Source organism: Anser cygnoides, chromosome 3, assembly GCF_040182565.1.
Source record: "Anser cygnoides isolate HZ-2024a breed goose chromosome 3, Taihu_goose_T2T_genome, whole genome shotgun sequence".
In the NCBI taxonomy this organism is placed as follows: Eukaryota; Metazoa; Chordata; class Aves; order Anseriformes; family Anatidae; genus Anser; species Anser cygnoides.
This window is the reverse complement of record NC_089875.1, coordinates 82,655,063-82,668,261: the sequence shown is the minus strand read 5'-3', so window position 1 is coordinate 82,668,261 and position 13,199 is coordinate 82,655,063.

The window sequence follows — 13,199 nt, the reverse complement described above, 5'->3', positions numbered from 1 at the left end:
AGTTGCCTTTGCCTTGTACTGGGAGTCAGAAAGTGTCAAAAGATGTGTCATACCTTACAAGGCTAAATGAAAAGTTATAGTTCCTCAGTACGTGAAGAAAGAAAAGCTTTATTGAAATAGTTTCTTTGTCGCATTCTATAAAAATATTATGAGGACAGCATGTATAAAACAGAAAAGCAGAGGTTACTGGAAATTCATGTAAAGGCGAGTATCTCCGTTTTATAGCATAATGAGGAAGAACAATCACTCCCAATGCTAGAGTTTCTAATTATGTGGGATTTTTTTTTTTTTTTGGTTATTGTTTCTAGACTTTTCTTCTAAAATACTAAAGCACTTCTTGAAAACAGACTTCACCAGAGTATTTGGGCAACTGTCCAATCTTTCCTAACTCAGACTGACAAATGAGCAAATTCATTTTCTCTGGAAACAAGGAAATTAATATTCTCTGGAAATACATTCTCCAAAGTCAAGGACCGTGTTTACTCATGGAGGTTTTGACAGAGCATCCAGGAGAGGTGGCTTGCCAGCCTGGCTGCTCCCCCAGAGGCACTGTGCGTGCAAGCACCATCCCATGCCCTGTGATGTGGTTGTGGCTGCAGAGCTGCAGGGGTGCTCATCTTTGCTGTGGCTGCCACTGTTGGTCCTGGACCCAGTTTTCTGTCATGCCAGACCTTGGAAAAGGCTGGAGAAAATGCGTTTGCTCCAGAATTTTCTGGCATTTGGAGGTCCTTGAGACTCCTTCTGCCAGGTGCAAAAGGCTGAAATTTCAGTAGTTCCAGCAGTTTGTCTTTCTGTCCCACTCCCTGTGCTGATTTCTGCTGGATGCCAGGTCTGGATGAAAATGGTTGACAGAGCTGGCAAGTAATCACTTCTGTAAATCCTGGAGATTTTCTTACTCTACTCCTTGCCCTGCTGGAAGTACACGAGTAAGGCTGAAGGAGCTGAATGAAACTGCCTTCAGTGCCTTTTTGGGGGCAGGCACTGAAATATCCTCTGCTGAGACACAAGTTACAGGCGTAGGCTAGAACATCAACAGCAAAAACGTTACCTTTGGATGATTTGAAACTTAATGAAACTTGGCACGTGCAGTAAATCTAGGCAAGGTAAGAGAGAACCATTTCATCCTAAATATCCCAGATGAGTCCATACCTTATTTCAGCGGGGTTCTGGAGGCTATTGGTGATGGCACATTTTGCTGAAGAACCGTGGTATTTGCCCTGAACCTCATGGTGAAATATAAACCACCCAAAGTGAAGGGGTGCACTTGTGAACTTCACAAAGTGAAGGTCCTCTTCTGAGCCTGCTCAGGGCTGCACCAGCCCTGGTAAGGAGAACGTCCGTGATCTCTGTGCACGGTGCGGCAGCCTCTCCCTGTGCCAGGAGCCTCTGCAGCAAAGCTGTGTCTCAGAGCTGGGTGCATGAGAAGACGCACGGTGTGTCTTAGGAAGGCCCCAAGACTGCTATTAGAAGGGTACGCAGAACTTGTAAGCTTCATCAACCTAAATTCAGATTGAATACAAGCATGGTAAGGATTCTAGGGAGGTAGGGCATGGTCACCTTCAAGAATGCCAGGACTGGCCAGCTCAGATAGAGGACAGATCATTTTCCTGACCTACGGCTACGCTACCAGGTTGACTCCGTTCAGTTAGGGAGAAATACTGCCTTCAGATGGGTAAGATTAACTTTCTTGGGGTGAATTCTTCGTGGCTTTTCACATGGTTTACTCACAGATACCAGTGCAAATTGGGTGTAAGTCACTTCTGAAATGCGAATGATTTGTCCCAGCCATGTACCAGGGAAATGCCTTTACTTGGAGCAGCCCACTGGAGACCCTGCTCCATCCCTTTCACTTGGGAGTTATGTGACTGCAACTGAGACTTACTGACTCCAGACAGGCTGAGGGACACCACCCATTTACCCCACTGGCTACTACGCTTTATTGCTTTTTTTGTAGGGAGAGTAAAAAATGGGATAGGTGTCTATAAAGCTGTATCCAAAATACGGTGTTTCTCCTCCTTGTCTAAGCACCACAAGCTCTCATTCTCTTCTTCTTCCCAGCCGAGGAAGTACTTCCAGAATACAAAACTGAAACCAGGTATTTCTGCTATTTTTATTCTACAGATACGTACTCAGGGAATAATTGCTACGTCCTTGTCCCAGTTGAAAACCAAGTAGAAGAAAACCTTAACCATAATACTTGTAAATAACTAGCTATGATTTCTGTTAACAAAGCTTTTTGCACACACAGTGGAGAAGCAGCAGACTGGGAGTGTTGTTAGCAATATATTGTCTTCTCACTATTGTTATAGTGGCACATCATCTCCTCATTTTATTTCTTCCATCTGTTTCATGTGGGGTTTGCTGTAATGCTACTTTGAGAATACTGCGATCATTTGTTTGTATTGATATCAGAAACAAATTTAAAATGTTTCTGAAGGCACCATAAGGATGGAGAGTTTGATGGGATTATGGTAAAAGCAAGCAAGCTGTGAGCAGAGACAGAGACTGCTGCAAGACACAGAATCCGGGGAAGAAATGAGTTAGAGGTTATTAAGGCAGAAGGAGAAAAAAGATGTTCTTGTGGCTAAGGCACTGGTCTGATACTAAAGAGATCTGGCCTTTATTCCTGGGTGCATTATTGGATTCCTTTGCAACCTGTGACAAGTCACTTAATCTCTCATTGCCTCAGTTCTTCACCAGTAAAATGGAAGTAAATAAAATTTCTTTACTTCACTGATCTACTTCAGAGATAAATCCATTCAGAAGTTATGAAATGCTCAGTTGTTAGAGTGATGAGCACAGGGGAAAATGAGTAAATCAATGAATTCTAACTCTCTGCCTGCGATGAGTTTAGCGAGTCATTTCTCTGGCCAGTGAACCTGGTATGAAGACAAACACTGGCATTCTCCTAGTCAGAGAAACATGACCAGTGTTTTGTGGGGAGCTGTAATGAGGTCTGAGATACTTTTAATGATGATATGTCCATTAAAAAAAAGGAAAAAGAAAAAAAAAAAAGAAAAAGATGAGAAAGCCTTTTTTTCTTATTACATCAAGGAAGAAAAGACCCAAGAGAGGGAATGATAGATGTCCTAACCGCAGAAAATGAAAGCCTGGATAGAGGAATTGTACAGCTTTTCTATCACTGGGAAACTTTTAAAGATTAAAACACGTATGAGCTTGACTTTTTACTGCCATGTACCTTGCACAGTAAATTGCGTCCATGAACAGTGAGAATAAAATGCTTCACATTTAGCTGGTTGCACTTTATAGTCCCCTTGCACCTGTATAAACAACCACACAAGGCAGTAGGCATGGAGAGTCCTTTTCCCATACATTTCCAGTATATCCCAACCTGAGGATGTTGCTTTATTCTTTTGTACAATGTTCGTCACCAAAGCTACGGAGATATGATGTAAATCAGTGAATCACACCCAGAAAGCTTCCTAATCCTAGATAACTCCTGTGAGATGCTGTATGTGTTTGGAACTGATAAGGAAATCTTTTAAACTTTCTATTATCTTTGATTAGATATGGGTTTCGATTTTGATTTAGTGTTAGGCACCTACTGTGAGGAACAAAGGAGGTGTCGCAGAGAGCAGGGAGATAATTGTTTTAAAAAGTGAAATCCCTTAGAGAATAAAAAGCAGGTTGTTGAATTTCATCGCATTTTATTGATTATCCTTTCATTACGATTATCCATCTGCAGGAACATATGCTTTCAAAAAAAAGTTAATCTTATCCGCGAGATGACTAGCATGCATCTAAATTTTCCACTGTCGCGTATTAGTGACATGTCTATAAAACAGGCCTTTCTCCAGAATGTGTCAAACACTAGTGACACTCTTCCTTTAGGATGAGGACAAGCAGTTTCCTTTGAATCATTGTGTTCTTCCTTCATGGCTCACATGTGGTTGAAAATTATTTGCAGGCAGATGCTGACAATTTCCTGAAGAAACTTCATGGTTCATTACCTCCCTTTATGATAGCAGCAAAATAAATTGCTGTAAAGTCAGTTAATGTGATAGAAAATGTTCAAATTTCAAATAATAATAATAATAAAATCTCAATCCTGCTTTCTAAACTCTTCCAAAGTGCTTTCCCAATCACCTCCCCTTCTGCATTTACACACAGAGAGTGAGTATTACTTTCTGCTAAGTAGAACAAAGGTTGCCTCCGCAATGCAAATACTGCTGTTTTATGGAAGCTACTTAGAGAGATTCTTCAGGAAAAACATAATGTGTGAAAGTCAGTGCAGCTGTTACATGAGCGGGGAGAAACAACGAATGGGGCTTGTTGCTTCTGCTGTGCGTTGCTTGCTAGGTCCCTCACATGTAAGCGTTACAGTACGCCACAGAATATTGGTTAAACATGCTCACATATTTCCCTAGAGAGGGGTGGACATATATGATAAGTATCATGTCACTACCATGTATATTCTAGCGATCATAAAATGAGTAAAGAGCAGACGATCAGGAATTTCCAAAGTCTGGTGTCTTTGCTGTGCTCGATATTAGCCCCGTGCTGTTTCAGATTTTGCTGAATGGCCTGGTGAGCAGGTTTTCAAAGAGGCTTTAACTGAGCTGGCTCTCGTGTCCCCTGGGAAATGACTACGTGGGTGCTTTGGGGCTCTCTCCTGCCAATCAGCAGGGAGATTTTCTCCGTGACTAAGCTGGGATTCTGGGACCATGTTGGCACAGCCCCCGGGTATTACCACGGCACACGGCTCTCCAAAGGGCGAGATGCAACAAGGTGAACAAAAATAGGAAGCTGCGAGCAGGGGGCTAACTCAAGTGGATTCTCTTGATCCGCGCAGGAGATGCTCCGCAAATAAAAGGGAGAAGGTGGTGTCGCCAAACACGTCCTGCCCAGAGACAGGAAAAGTGCTTTTGAATACCCGTGCTATTTGCTCGGGAGTCAAACAAATGATATCCCTTTGTTTCAAATGATAAAACAGCAGATTCCACAAGTAACAGTGCCTGTGCCCAGGGTGAAGGGGTGGTTAAAACCTCAGTAACATATGTGTGCATTGATAAAGCATGCAGGTAGCAAATGATAATCTCATAGCAAGCAAATCATTCTAAAGAGGAGATTTGCATCTTAAAAGCATGCCCTAAGCCAGAAGATAAGTCTTCCAAAGCCTGTATTTACCACATGTAGCACATGTTTAACTCTGGGTGATGTGATTTCTCTTACAGTTGAAGCTAATGCCACAGCTCAAACTTCAGGGGTATGCAGGGATGAGCTGTGTTTAAAAGTGTGTGGCACTGGGCAGACTAACCATTTCCAATGGAAGAATGAAATAGGGTTTCCAGGGACTGGGTGAAACCAGGGGTTGGGTTGTATCCTGTTTCTTATTTCCCCATTAAGCCTGAACAGTCAGTAGAGGAACAGAATCGAAATACAGACCTGTAAGTTCATCGCCGAGATGAAAGAAGACACTCAGCATGAAGGCACAAAGCCACAAGGAAGAAAGGCAGGGAAGTAAAAGAGGGAGCAAAAGGGAAAACTTCAGTAGAAAAATCCAAAGCATCGGAATGGCTGATTTCATCTTCAGAGAGTCGCCCTGAGCATACATTAAACCGGGTTCAGCTGCTCTATGTACCATCAAATATTTCATATTAATAATTAACAAGTCACTGGCTGTCAGAGCAAGATTCAAATGGATGGAAGGGGAGTTTGGGTCACCTTTCCTAGGACTGAGAGTCTTAATGAAGCGATAGCTTTACTGCACTGTTGAGGAATGATGATATACTACACAGAAGGATTAAGGGATATACATCTTGAAGGCTCCCTCCATGCTCACTCCCCCATAGGAGAGTATTTCATTTCCTCTTTTTATTCTTCTCCTTGATACACTGCCGTGATGTACACATGAAGGGCTTGATCTTGCCTGCCTCTGTGCGATGCACCCCAGTGTACATCCCTGCAAAATTAGCTAGTGCATATGCAAACTCAGCTGCAAAGGTGCTATGTATCAGGGACATGACTTCATCCAATGACTGCTATAAATCAGAGTGCTCGGTGTGTCTTTGCTGGACACATTCTCATTTATCAAGGTGATTTTTAAACCTGTGCCTAATTCCCATTTGTGAGAAATGGGAATTCACTGAAATCGCTTGCAATGGCTCATTCTGGCTTTAGATTTTCTTCCTAACACTCCTGTTCACCTTCAAACTTACCTGACCGTAAACCTAAATGCTATATGGTATGGCACTGGGTTTACTGCATTCCCGTTGACCACTGATGGGCTGTTTCAGCTCATGCCATTATGTGAAGAGCTCAAAACGGCACAGTCAGACCCCAAGCTTTACTTGCTACTCCCATGAAGTGAAGGACTAAAACAGTAGGAGTTTGAGGAGGTACCACAAGGCCTGAGCAGACTTGGCTGTGGGACCACGGGTGACTGAAGCTAAAAAGAATAGCCCTACAGAACGTGGTGAGCAAGCAGGATTTAAGAGAGAAACTGAGGAAAAACCAGTCCCTCCAAGATCAACTGGAAATGTTTATGAAGTCAAGCTGCCATTTGAGTCTCTGGACTGGGATGAAAAGCAAGCATAAAAGCTGTGCAGAATTGCATTTGTTCTAGTCACACAGAAGGACAGACAGACACACTGACAAACTCTGAAAGCCCAGAGAAAAAAGTGGCACATTACAAAGAGCTAATTACAATTTCTTTCCCTTGGAGATTAATCCACTGAGTGTAATTAAGCTCCTTCTATTTTTTGAGATCTTGGCAAGATCTAAGAAAAGAGTGAGCAAGCGAGACTGCCCTTGCTAGCCAAGCAGATTTTTTACTAAGCTCTATCAGCCCTAATTAATAGACCTTTGTGTAAGACCAACAAGAAATCAGATTTCCAATGGCGCTGAATCAAATGGCCTTGGCTACCTCTGCACACACACTTGTTCGGAGCCAGGCCACAGCCAGGATTTACACATGCTGAGGATGAAAGGGAGGCGCGGGGGGGGGGGGGGGCAGGATGAACAAGCTTTCCTCCCCTAACTCCTGCTTCTCCTTTTCTACTGCTTTGTTCTGTCTGTAATCCTACCAGATGGCTGAGGCAGCCTAGAGAAGAGATTGCCTGAAACAGGCAGGTGATGAGGCCAGCAGCAGGGACTCCGGCAGCGATTGAAGAAACTGATACAGCTCTCTAACCCTTGCTGCTAGCAAAGTGCTTTGTTATTCTTCTTTTGCTTGTGGCTACCTTGCATTTTGTGCTTTTCTGATGGCCAAGAAGGATGCTATAAGCCAGATCCTCGGCAGGCACAAGCAAGGATAGTGTTGCTAGCATCTCTAGTGTTGCTGATCTGCACTAGCTGTGCATTCAGCCCTTCATTTCTGCACACCCCAGCTCTGCTCTCCTCCTTATGGCTTCTCCTATGAGCATGTGGGCATGCTCTGCTCAGAGCAGGGAGGACCTAGCCCTTTCCCACAGCTGTACCTGGCAGACAGCATGTTTTTCTTTCCACCCACATCAGGGTAATGCTAGGGGCAAACAGTGGTGCAACAGAGACAAATTCAGGTCACAGAGAGGGTTCAGAGATCCCCAGAAATCTCTAGAGAGAATAAATATCAACTATGCCAACATCACCCTCAAGAGCAGACTTGACTGCTTGCCATACTGCAAGTAAGTGCAGCCCCTGCCTCTCTGCAACAGCAGCTGCAGGGACCATGCTTGCCTGAGCTTGCTCGGTAGGTTAGGATGCTCCCAGGTGCATGCAAACAGGCCAAGGGCAAGCTATTTGCCAGGCAGCTGTATGGTCTGAAAGTGGGTGGGATGTGGGGCAAGAAACACTCATGGCCACTCTGGGGCTAGTTTTCAAGCCACAAGGTCCGTTCATGTTCAGTGGTCCTTGGTAATCCAGATCAGAAAGGTGGCGCTGCCAGGAAGGGTTGAAGAAGCTCATCCTCTGCTTCATTGCAGCTCCCAGCAAGTCCGTGTGAAGTTAGCCCTTTAAGAAAAAAAATCTGTCAGGTATTTAATTCCACGCAATATATAATATGACCCTACTCTCATAAAAGTCAATAACAAAAATCCTGTTGAATTGAATGGGAGCAGAGCTGGGTCTTATTACTGCACTGATGAAACTGTAATGGTAGAACAATGCTCACAACAGTTTCTAATTATTGTACAGTATGACGCTCCTGACAAAGACCCAGCTTTGTCAAGTCACTAATAATATCTTATTTTGTGGATTGTAACAACATAAATTAAAGTATATTTTAAGTCCTAGCATTCACCCACAATCATCTAAACAACAATAGAAAGCTTGTCTTTGTAGTTAAAAAAATAAACTGAAAGCCGCAGAACAAAAGATGAAATACCATGAAAATAAGGTAGGCATATTTTTCATAGCTAAGCTTATATGCAGTATAAATATCTTCTATCAGATTTCTTTCTTTCTTTCTTTTTTTTTCCTAGAGAGTTAAGCAATGAATAAAAACATAGAAAGAAAAAATATTCCAGTATTTTTTCCCTTAATCCTTATTATAATTATCTGCTGATTATAATTTAATCCTTTTTAAAACTTTTTTGTACTAGGACCTTAACATTATCAATTTCTCACTGTATCCATATCATTGTCAAACACTGTTAAGACGTTTTGTATATCTTTTAAAATTGGAAGCACTTGTACTAGAAAAGTAGAGCTCTTTAGTTAGTTTTATTTGAATTGATAACTCTTGAAAAAGGATAAAGTTTGCACACAGACATCTCATGTAGGAGATTTTTTTTTTCCTGGAAGTTTGGGAGCTCTTATCTAGAAATGCAGCAATTGGGGTGGGAAGAGCCTTACCAGTTACCTTGACCTGTACCACATGCCATATTTGCTTCTTAGCTGAACGAAGGTGCAGAGAGTCTCCGTGAGGCGGGAGCACCAGAAGTCCTACCAAAGGAAGTCAAACGACTTAAGCAAAAGCTGACTGTCTTCTAAAAGGCCAAAAAAGAGAAAGCTTTTCTGAAAGATTTCCTTAATTTGCCAGCATTATGGCCGATCTTTTGAGCTTTGGCAGTGGAGTTAAGTTGGTGAGGGAACATGAGAAACAAAGAAAGAGGCTGGCAATTTGTCATGACCAGAAGCAGAAGAACCGGAGTGTTATCTTCACATCTGGAGGTATCAAATCACCACCAGGTGCTGAATCAGACATCTGAAGCGAGGAACCTGCAAGAACCAACTGGAAGAGAAGACACACAGGTGGTGGAGTAGGAAAGTGAGAAATGCAGCTCGTCTCAAACCAGGCAAACCTCAGAAAAGCCCATAAGGGCCTCCCAGCTGGTCCTAATCAAGGCAGACGATGCAGATGGTCCTCTCTGCAATGCCAACCAGGAGGGGCCTGCAATGCATCTGGCTCTTGGAGGCACAGGTGGATCCCATGGCAGTTCTCTGCTTTCCAGAAGCAGGGCTGAAGGGCATCGTCACAAACGAAGGACGCTCATGTGCAGGAGCCCAGACTGGTGCATTTGGTGGAGATCTATGCTGATGACATGATGTCTTGATGACATGCTGAGATCTACGCTGATGACATGATGACATGATGTTTCACCAAAGGCACTGTACATTAAGGGCATTGCTACTTTCTAAGCAGTTATAGATCATTACCAGGCTCTCTGAAAGGTCATAGGTTACACTTTCAAGTGGTGGGTTAAAGAGGTGTTGGTGTTGGCGAGCATTTGTTAAAGTGCATCTCATCTTACTTGCCCTTAATCTTCCTATACAATGTGCTGTAAAACTGTATTATCATGTACACCTTTCTCTTGGGATGCACTGGCTAGACTTCTCTGGCCAATGGCAACATTTCCTGAGTTTCCAGAAATGACGGATGATTTCTTAATGCAGAAGTGCCGTGGCTTTACTGCAGTCACAAAAGCAGATTAAATTAGTATTGACCTCCATGCTGCAGTAGCTGTGTGGGTATCAGTAGAACATATGACAACTCCGCATACTGGTTCGCATTCTGCTTGTCAAAGATGAGATCATCACTGACCTAAAAATTGGCAGCTGCCCCTACACCAGGGAAATCAGCCTAGTTTCACTGACCTTGCGAAGAAAGTACCAACATCTATCGTGTGCATTTGGAACTTCAAAAGGGAGAATTTTCCAAAACCTCAATCTTTTTGCTGACATAACTGATTTGTAATGTGGGAAGCATTACATCAAACTGAGAACTGTTCAATGCTATCCTACCAGTGTGCTTCAGCCTTGCTTCTGCAGTCACATGGAAAAGTTGAGCTGCCGGAAAAATTTCCAGGCTAAAAGAATGGAAGAACAGTGAAGCTAACAACTGCAAATAATGTACAGGGATGTGGAGAGCTAAAGAGAAATCATTCACACAGCTTTGGATTTAACAGCTAAAGGCAGCAAGAAGGTATTTTTATCGTACCAGAAATCAAAAAGTCCTTGGTCAGGTAAGGGCCCACTGCTGCTTTCAACAGGTAAATGTGTAAATAGGACCTAGAAAAGGCAGCCATTTTCAGGGATTTCTGTGCTGTAGGTGGAGTGGAGCAGGAGAATACAGCTAGCTTAAATGAAGTTATAACCAGAAGCAGAAACCTCTCCTGTACAGAAAAATGTGCACGATGCAGCATCTGCAAAAGATCAGAAATTTCAAATGAACCTATTCAGATTACTCATAGCCAAGAGACTGAAAGGAGCGAGTCAGGGTGCTCAGATCTTTAAAAATCTTGGATACTTAGTCAAAGAGTGAATGGTGTAATTCAGGGAAGTATAAGACCCTGGTGGAGATCTTGGTCAACAGTAGAACAGTGAATTCAGGACTCAATGAAGATTAAAATAAGCTCTAGCTACAGCTAAAATTATAAGAAATGTCAGTCAGTATGGTTTCAGGGATGGTACGTCCCATCACACAACCCTGTTGCCTTTTTTGGACAGGATTGATTGCTCACAGGTCTGCAGCAATACATACACTTACACTTCTCAAAGCCATTTGACTTAATACCACGTTACCTTTTGATTGAAAAACTTGCACAGAATGAGGAACACTCTTCGAAAGTGGTACTGAACAGAAGGACACAGGGGTCATTGCAAATAATTACCCAACCACAAGCACTTAATGCAATGCTGTGGGAAAAACTGGCCGATGCAACACATAGAAGAATAATAAGGGAATATGAAGTAAAAGAAGGAAAGTGATTTTGAATTAATGACTGCTATTATGATACTTTGTCCACTTCTCACTTTCATGCTTCAAGAAAGATGTGAAATACTGCAGAGAACTCAAAGGAGAGCTACAAAAATGCCCCAAGGGCTGGAAAGCAAACCCCAAAGAGAAGGCTTACGCAGGCTGAGAGGTGACTTGATCTGTGTTTATAGATATTTACCCAGAAGAAGGATATCTGGTGCAATGTTTTAATGTCATGTAAAAGAACGTAACAAGATCTAATATTTATTAGCTGAAGTTAAATGAATTCAACCTTGAAAGAAAACCAGTTTCCTAGCAGTGGTGGTAAATGAGTATTCAAATAGTTTACCTTGTGCTGGTGGGCTTGACATTGCTTCATGTCTTTAGGATGAAACCAGTTGCCTTTCTGAGTGATATGCCTTTATCCCACTACTGTCAGAAAGCCTACGGAGATATGACCTCTTCTGGCTTTAGGAACGAGGAGCCTGAAGCCCACCATTCACAAAGCCCTTCATAGACCAGCAGCAGAAATGCAGAACTGACCATCTTGACCTTAGGTGCTTACATACTTGCAGGTTCCTGAGATAGCTAAATTATCGACACCAAATTTTAGAAAAGAAAAGGCAAATATTAGAAACTTGAATTATTGCATACAAGCATCATAGAATCATAGAATCATTCAGGTTGGAAAAGACCTCTAAGATCATCTAGTCCAACCTTTAACCTAGTACTAAGGTCCACCACTAAATCATGCTACTAAAGTTCCAAATCTACACATTTCTTGAAGACTTCCAGGGATGGTGACTCAACGACTTTCCTTGACAGCCTATTCCAAGGCCACACAGCCCTTTCAGTAAAGAAATTTATCCTAATATCCAACCTAAACCTTCCCTGATGCAACTTGAGGCCATTTCCCCTTGTCTTATCACTGGGTGCTTAAGGAGAAGAGCCGAATCCCCACCCCGCTACAACCTCCTTTAAGGTAATTGTAGAGTGGGGTAATGTCTCCCCTGAGCCTCCTTTTCTCCAGGCTAAACAACCCCAGTTCCCTCAGCCGCTCCTTGTAAGACTTGTTTTCTAGACACTTCATCATGGTATAATAATTCAAAAAGCATTAAAATAGACATTAAAATTAACAATAACACTCTCTTTGCTCAGTAACCAACTTCAGAATTGGTCACCTCTTTGAACAATTCATATAAAACATTTTTTTCCTCTGTTCAAAGTGTGTGTGTGTTTTGATCATAGGTGCGCATATAGATTAGGTCAAGAGAGGACCTAATATTGCTATCAGCTATATAGGCTATTAGACATATCCACAGCTGGAACTGCTTTGTTTGTCAGCAGTACCTATATACATAAATGCACAAAGACATTTTTTTCTATCGGGATCATAAATTTATATTAGAGTACTTTTATTATAGTCTATTTTTCTTGGCTTGAAAATATCAGAGTATAATTTAACCCTCCCCACTTGCTACCTCTCTTTTTCTGTTCTTCCCCTGAAGAAAAGGAGTTTGCAGTAGGTGGTGGGCAGAAGATGCCTCAAGGAAAACACAATCCCCCATAAATAGGAAATGAAACAGAAAGCTGCAATCATGAAAGAAGGGGCTATGAAAGACTTTAATAACATTCTTCAAAAGGTGCCTTGTGTGTGTTCACCACCATTTAATCCTCAAACGATTAAGTGTTCCTGAAACATACATATTCTAAAGGGAAAAAAATATCATTCTTCTCCAGTGTTTCTAAGTCCCATCATTTTTCAGCAGTACATTGTCTTGTACAACAAGTATATGAAAAAGGGAAAGCAATCCAATCGCCTTGCTATAGCAGCTACAGCTGGGTATGGCTGGGTTTTGGTGCGGTTTGCCACTGTCCCGTGCTGCTGGCGGGTGGTTGCTGCTAGTGCTGCCTTTCTGGAGGCGGCCAACACAGCCCTTGGGCACCAGCTGCTCCTCTCCGAAGGGCTGGCTGAGACTTCTTTCCCTTCAGCTGCTGTTACACGGCAAATGTTGCAGGTCTGGCTGTTTTACAACTTGCTGGTAAAGCTGCACATCCGCAC